Below are 8,574 nucleotides of genomic sequence, written 5' to 3' on the forward strand. Positions count from 1 at the left end.
TCTCTTCCCCGCTTTTTTTAAGGTTACAGGGAGTTGTAATATGGTAGTTCAGGAGGAAAAATTCTATCAGTAACAACAAAAAGCCGTCAGTAAACTCATGAGGGGTTTAAAGCTGACTTAAGCTGGTCCCTTCATCTTTCTGCTGCTCTGAGGCCAAAAGGATTGTTCATGGAGTCTGGCCTGGACAGCACTGTTTTTTCTCACCAGAGAGTGCTTCTTGAGGAGGGGTGGCTCTCTTGGCCTACAATTGGCAGTGTATACCGGGGAAGACAGGCCCCGATTCTCTCTTCTAGGTCACCTTCAAGACTGATTCTACTCACTATGGGTTCATAAGAATGATTGACCTTGCATTAGTCCTGAGAAAATAACTGACCCAGTGGGAGAGTTGGAAGGAAAGCTTAGTAATGCCAGGACCAAGGGCTGATCTGGGGAATGGTGCATTCCTATTTTGATGTTGTTTATTTCAGAAGCAGAATTAGGTAAGCAAAACTCCTAGATGTGACTGAAACACAAGAAATACACCCATACCCTGCTCTGGCCTGTTGAAAGCATCATTTTATAGTACTTTTACTGCTACATAACTTTTGTATCAATATTAGAAATGAAACTTACTTTGTTTTCAACATAAGAATATTCAAAATTGAAAACTATCATTCCTGTTTGAATCCTGGAGTTAGGGAAGATATTAGCTTGGCTCTGAGTGGGTGATTGATGATAGAAATGATTGGCAGATAATGTGTTGCTGATCAAATTCTGCATTTTGTGGCTTTTCTTGTAATCCTCTCTGTGCTTACCTATTCACCATGAAGAATTCTGAGGCAGAGTCACCATCTATGTCCTTAAAACATGCTGCTAATCAGAATGACAAGGTTCAGCAGAAATACCACTGGAGTCTCTTTTTGTTCTGTTGGTCTCTTCATAACCCTCTGCTGTGTTTGACTTTCATAGGTTGATTTTACATCAGAAGTGTAGGATTCTGTTTAGACTAAAATCTGTTTTTTTTTTTGAGACAGAGTTTCACTTTATCCCCCTCGGTAGAGTGCCATGGCGTCACAGCTCATAGCATCCTCCAACTCCTGGGCTTACGCGATTCTCTTGCCTCAGCCTCTGGAGTAGCTGGGTCTATAGGTGCCTGCCACAACTCCTGGCTATTTTTTTGTTGGCAGTTTATCTGGGGCTAGATTCGAACCTGCCACCCTCAGTATATGGGGCCGGTGCACTACCCACTGAGCCACAGGCGCCTCCCTAGACTAAAACCTTTTAATATGGTGCCAGAGCTCCTTGCCATCTGCAAAGATGACTGGGGGTGGATCATTAGGCCACCTTTTGAGAGGTGGCTGCTGGTTAGGGCAGAAAGCTGATAGATAACCTTACCATGTATTGGCAGCAGCTAGATCAGGCCCTCAGCAGAGATAGAAGAAATGGAACTAGTATGCCTCCCTCTGGCAATGGTGCTAAAGCTAGAGAAGAGACCATATTAACCATTGTTCTTAAACTGGTCCGTTGAACTCCAGAGAATCTCGAAGCTTCCTGGAATTATTTCTAAAAGGCCTGTGAGCATATATATTTGGTCCTCTTGGGTACATAACATAGATCAGTAATCCACTAAGGATTAAGAACTACTAGTTCGTTGTTGTTGTTGTTGTTTTTCTTTTTGAGACAGAGTTTCACTTATTAACCCTCAGTAGAGTGCTGTAGCGTCACAACTCACAGCAACCTCCAACTCCTGGGCTTAGGCGATTCTCTTGCCTCAGCCTCCCGCTATAACACCCAGCTATTTTTTTGTTGCAGTTTGGCTGGGGCGGGGTTTGAACCCACCACCCTCGGTATATGGGGCTGGCGCCCTACTCACTGAGCCACAGGTGCCGCCCGAGAACCACTATTTTAGTCCAACTATTCATTTGACAGTATGAGGAAACTTTTAACCCAGGGTCACACAGAGCCAAGATTCAATCCAAGGCCTTGGACTCCTCCATAGAGCAGAATAATTTTCTGTTCTACTGCCCTGTACCATCCTGGTGTACTTACCTCTGATTAATACCACATTGGCTTGGGAGGCTGAGGCAAAAGAATTACTTAAGCCCAAGAGTTGGAGGTTGCTATGAGCTGTGATGCCATGACACATTACTGAGGATGACATAGTAAGACTCTGTCTCAAAAAAAAAAAAAAATCACATTGGCATCATATGCTGGACCTAAACCTAGTTTTCCTGATACACTTTTAGGATAATTGACTTAAGTGGCAAGTATTCACGCAGTAAGTAGTCAGTATTTATTGTTTGTTTCATTATGAAAGAGTAGCACATGTTCATTAAAGAAGATTTAGAAAAATGAAAAGTCAAAAACTACAACAAATTCACCCCCAGTTTCAGTTCTTTTCTCACATAACCACTATTGGTATTTGTGTTTTTCCTGCAGATGGGGTTTGTGAGTGTGTGTTTTTAACTTTATATATTCAGCTTCATATTATGCTTGTTTCATTTAACATCTTAGAGTCTTCCATGTTCTGAAGTGGTGTATTTCTTTATACTTCTGCCTCTTCTTTTTCTTTCTTTTTTTTTTTTTTGAATTTTGCTTTTAATTGGCTTTCACTCATCTTAGTTTTAAGTTTTGTTTTTTAATTTTTTTTTTCTTTTCTTCCTTTAGCGATTCTCTTGCCCTTAGCCTCCCAAGTAGCTGGGACTATAGGCGCCCACCACAACGCCTGGCTTTTTTTGGTAGAGATGGGGTCTCGCTCTAGCTACTTCCAGCTCAGGATTGCTCTGAGCTCAGGCAGTCCCCTCGCCTCAGTCTCCCAGAGTGCTGGTACTACAGGCATGAGCCACCGCACCCAGCCTTCCTGCCTTTTCCATACATCTTTCTGGCATAGTATTGGCCTTAGTTTTAGGGATTCCCAGAGAATACACTGTGTAGCTAGAAGCACAAAATGTATGTCTGTTTCTGTATGTATTTTAATCCCTAGACTTAAGGCTTGGTGCCATGGAGGAAGTTTTATAGCTGCTAAGCTAATGATTTTAGAATGTAAAAGTTATGGGTGGCACCTGTGGCTCAGTAAGTGGGACGCCGGCCCCATATACTGAGAGTGGCAGGTTCAAACCCAGCTCCAGCCAAACTGCAACCCCCCCCAAAAAAGAATTTAAAAATTATGTGACATGGGAAGCTTCCAGAGTGTTAGGAATACTAGAGCTATGTGTGCCTTCCTTGCATTTGGATGTCATCATTTCCTCTTCTGAGAAGAATAGCCTGTTTCTTAGGCTATCTAATGGGAGAACATTGAAAACACTTTAAAAAGTCATCTACAAATTGTTGTGGTCATGCATATGCTTGAAAACATGTGATGTGTGATAGTGCTCTCTCCCACGTATATGGTATGGGCAGATAGAATCTTTTTTCTATGTTGAGTGATACTCTCTGTGAGTGTCGACAGGTCAAGTTCATTGTTGGTGGATTGGCATGAAAATAAATCCTTGTGGAATTATCTTAAATTCTATTCTGGTCCCTAAAATTGGCTTGTGATCTCTTGATAACTAAAATGGGAACAGAAGCTGGGCTTGTGTTCTGAGGTGCATTAAAGCTGCTTTTGTTCCTTGGAATCTGCTTTGCTTCATCCATTTGGTTCCTTCCCCCCACATCCTTGCCCAACAGTTGCCACACCAGAGCTTTGATGCTTGTCCTACTTGGGCTGGCAGCTCTGTGGTGGTGGCATGTCAGCTGATCTCAGGGCTTCACACAGATTAGTATACATTTTTTAAAATATAAAATGTTTTTTTCTCTTGATGGAAGTCAAAGCTTACCATGTGCATACTAGAACCTGATAGGAATGGTAAAGCTGCAAAGTGTGGAAAAGATGCAAGAGCTGGAAAATCCAAGGCCTTTTAAAAGAAGTGAGTTGTTGAGTTCCTGACTAGCTGCCAGAACCCTTCCATCTTCCTTAAGCCATTTCCCTCTGTAACCACACGGGGGCATCTTTGGACCTTATATCAAACACCTTAACGTCATTGTGGGAGTGGAATCATGTCTATAGTATTTTCTTGAAACAGCCAGTTGCTACCCAGATTTGTATTTTTATGTAAACGCTTACATTTTTCACATAAATGAAATTTGAAAAATAAAAATAGAAAGAAGGAAAAAATACATCCATGGTCTTTTTTTAATCTGGCATAATTCCTTTCAACCTTTTAATGTTCTGTAGGTGTATGTTCCCAGTTGACTGTTTTTTTTTTTTTTCTTTTCATCTGCCCTTCTACTCTAGAATATATCTAGGTTGGGCCAGTCCTTTGGATCAACTTTTCATTGTTATCTAGTTAAAGGGGATACTTGGAAGAGCAAAGTTTAGTTATCTTAGAACAGTTAACTTTTCAAAAGCCTTTTCTTCCAAGAAGAGTAACATAGAGATCGCCAAGAAAGAAACAGTTTTTAATGTTCTTTTGTTGATTCTAGTTTGGTTTATCTAGTTAGCTGACTAACAGGCATGTAACATCAGAAGTTGGTGAGGCTTCCGTGTGGTGGATGTTATATAGGTAATCTAGGTCTTGTACCTCACAAGAGGGGTTTCTGTGTAGAATATGTGTACTACAAACCCAGGGGTCTGTGTGGGCTCATGAAGTTCCCTCTACCCACAGGATCTGATATTGTGGGTGGCCACCCAACAGTTTTGCATATCAGGAGGAAGAAGGTTCAGTCTGGAAAACTAAGTCAGGAGCCCTCTAGAAGATGGAAAGTCTCAAAAGGTGTGGCAGTTTTATAACCATCCGGGGGTTCCCCGAGAAAAGGGACTTGACATATTATTTTTAGGGAAGTTGGTGCTCAGGAGATTTGGTTTTTGCTGATGGACATTAGCCTCAGTAAAAAGTAAGAAGAAGCTTAATTGAAGTTGGCTTCTGCTTCATGGAGCAGGGTGTTGATGGTCTTGTACCTTCCTAATCATCCCAAGTGTACACCTCTTGGGCAGTGCCAGTACAGTACTAGAGAGCCCTGCACAGGGCTCACCCCACTAACAATGGAGTGTCACACATACACCACTCTGCTCTGCTCAATGAAGACATTCAGATTCCCTGCTGTGACTCACCCAAATGACTAAAACAGCGGTTTATTTTTTTAATTGCTGGTTAGAACAGCTAATACTCCATTTTGGAACAGCTAATGCTGCCTGTTGGAGGTTGTGCTTTTTAGTCTAGGGAACTGTATAGTGACTGAGTGAAGCCCTTGCACCTCTGTATGCCCTGTTAGGTGTAGCTTACCTACCTCTCTCAATCTAAGCAGAAAGATAAGGGATTCTAGGCTTTTTTCAGGGAAGTAGAGGGATCATGGGTGCTTACTATGAGCCAGAGAACTGATAGGAGAAGGGGTGCAGCAGAAAGCTCAATTAGATGCGGCAGAATTGGCTTGTGTATGATCTCTGAAGAGCAAAGGATGTATAAATCCAGGACACTTTTCCAGCCACTCTAGGGGAGTGAAAGAAAAGAGCAGTTCCATTCCTCATAGAGGGTAAGTCTGTTTTACTACGCCTTGGCTTCCTCATATAAAAAAGATGAGGGATTCTTGCTTCACAGGGTGTAGCAGTACTTGGGTGACAGAAGGCTTGAAATACCCAGGCAAGGGCATAAACAAAGAGCAGGCTTTTCTGCTTGCTCATCTCTTTAGTTTTTGATTTTTGGTCAGAAAATCTGCCATTGGACTCAGATGAAAAGGCCCAGACTTCAGGCATATAAATGGAGGTGTAGAGTACCACCTTTCGACCAGGAGCAAAATCCATACTAACATGTTATGAAGGGAGGAACAGAGAACTGATATGAGATTCTTTATCTTCTACACAGAGTGTCTCATTCACTAACCCTGTCAGGTGGTGTGGTGTCCCTTTGGGATAGCTAAAGGAAATGGAAGCTCAGAAAACTTATGTGACTTGCCCTAAGGTCATCTGCAAATCCAAGCCATAGAAATGGGATTTGAGGCTCAGCGTCTGTGGCTCAAGTGGCTAAGGTGCCAGCCACATACATCTAAGGTGACGGGTTCGAATCCAGCCTGGGCCCACCAAACAACAATGACGGCTGCAACCAAAAAATAGCCGGGCGTTGTGGCGGGCGCCTGTGGTCCCAGCTACTTGGGAGGCGGAGGCAGGAGACTCACTTGAGCCCAGGAGTTGGAGGTTGCTGTGACCTGTTATGCCACAGCACTCTACCCAGGGGGATAGCTTGAGGCTCTGTCTCAAAAAAAAAGAAATGGGATTTGAACCCAGGTCTAAGAAGCTCAGGCTGGGATCTTATGCCAAATGTCAGAATTCTATGACAAGTGCCAGACTTAGGATGGAAATATACTTCCAGACTCATTTGACCCACCTCTAGAGAGGAGATTCAGCTGGGTAAGAGAAAAAGCCTCTCTGCCCAACTCACAATTTAGTACTTTATGGTAATATTTTCTAGCCTTTGATCAATAAGATTTAGTAAGTGAAATTATTTATAATTAGTTCTTAATTCATACTACCAATTCTTCACAGAGTTTTGTATTTGGCAGTAGTGTACATAATTAAGTAGTTAGTGAAAGCACATGTTGGACCAGAATCAATGTGAAATAACTGATAATTAGTAATGACTCTTTAACAATACCTAATTGTGTAATAATGGAAGAGGTTTAATTCTTTTTTTAATAAGGCAGCTCCAAATATTTCACTTACAGAACAACACAAAACTAATGTGCTTTCTGAGCTTGCTGGAGAAGGCAGCAATTGTCAAAAAACAGCAGTCCTCTTCCCCAGGTAGGCTGTGTGAACATGGAAATGTGGAGAAAAGCAAAGGCTCCCTGCCATCTGGTAGACCCATTCAGGGACTGTAGCCCCAGAGATCTAGAAACCAGAGCCAAGAAATTCCCAGCTGGGGGTTTGGCTGGCTCTGGCAACCAGTCATACCCCAGGGAAATAGTACCATGTGCTACTGCAGTCCAGAAAGAGGCAGCTACCCAGAGAGCACTGCCGAGCAGGGACCTGCTCCTGGAGACCTGCCATTTGGAAACATTGTGTCTCCTGCTGGGAAAAGGGGAGTCCTGATCTGGTCTAACGTAGGATCCTTATTTCAGACACATTTGTCCTAGGATTTCTGCCTTCAGGGCCAAATGTGGATCTATTTGGGAGCTGTTTGGGCCAAACTTTGGCCAATATGTCAGTGAGCTCTGGACCAGTACAGATACAAAAACAGTTCCTCATCTGCTCCACCAGGGGCAGAGCAAGAAGTGAAAGAATTCATGCCCAAACTAACGGGGAATAGGTTTCATTCAACTCCTGCTGGCATTGCCATACTATAAGCAATGGCTAGGGTTGTTGGATCTTCTGATTTTTTTGAGGAAAGCCATAAATCCAGATTTAGAGAAATTTACTTAATTGTGAATCCTGACAAGTCTGCTTATGCTGCTGCTTACTCCATGGTAAAACCACAGTAAACCATTACTTCGTGACCTCTTCTCCCGTGGGGTGATCATGCTGCCTGTATGCTTGCTGCCTCGCCTCCTTTTCAGGTTTCTTCCCACCTCTTAAAGGGAGAATCCCAAGGATTCTGTCCATGGGCCTGCTTGCTCTTTTTCTCCCACTTGGGCTGATTTTGTCCACCCAGCTGCAATTCACCCATACATTCATCATGCCCAAATCCAGAGCTCTCCTTAATTTGCAGCACCTACTGACCTAACCACCTACTAGATGTCTCCTACTTGCACCTAGATGCAGCACCTACTTGTCTTGACCTGCTTCTCCTGTGTCTTAATCACCATCCACCTAGCTTTCCAGATGCTAGAACTCTGTTCTTCCTTCTCCTTTTCCACCCAGCACTAAAGTCTTCCACTAAATCCTACCAATGGCACCTTAGAAATCTCTCCCCAGCCCAGCTCAACCTCTCCACCTCCGTGGTGCTGCTGCCTTAATGTGGTTCCTCATGGCTCTCCTAGACTGTAAGAGTAGCCTTAATGATCTTGGGGTCTTCAGAGTAAAGCAGCAGGATGAGCAGATTAGATATGCTAGGGGAAAAACAAGCTGAAGACACCTGCTATGGTGGCTACCCCAGGAGCTTTCAGAAGAAAGACTAGGATGGGAAGTAGACCCATAGCCAAAGGTGAGTTAGCCAATTTCTAGAGACATAAGATCCCAAAGAATGGGAGGCCATTTCTGATAAGACATAGGCCAACTTTTTCCCTTTTTTGACAGCTTAATTTTATAAAAGCAGTTCTTTTCATTATAAAAAGTTTAGAAAATAATGAATAAAACTAATTCCATTACTCAAATGAAATATTTCTTAGTATTTTTATATGCACATATTTTCTTACATAGCAAATGCGAAATCATTGTACATTATTGTATAATCATTTTCATTTAGTAATATAGTGTGGTAACATTTTTCTGATTATAAAACCAATATATGGGTCAGAAAATTTGTGAAAATAAAAATTACCGGCTCGGTGCCTGTGGCTCAACCGGCTAAGGCGCCAGCCACGTACACCTGAGGTGGCGGGTTCGAATCCCCAGCCCGGACCCGCCAAACAACAATGACGGCTGCAACCAAAAAATAGCCGGGCGTTGTGGCGGGCGCCTGTGGTCCC

This window comes from Otolemur garnettii, unplaced genomic scaffold (assembly GCF_000181295.1).
Source record: "Otolemur garnettii isolate 467f Iridium unplaced genomic scaffold, OtoGar3 scaffold00145, whole genome shotgun sequence".
Classification (NCBI taxonomy): domain Eukaryota; kingdom Metazoa; phylum Chordata; class Mammalia; order Primates; family Galagidae; genus Otolemur; species Otolemur garnettii.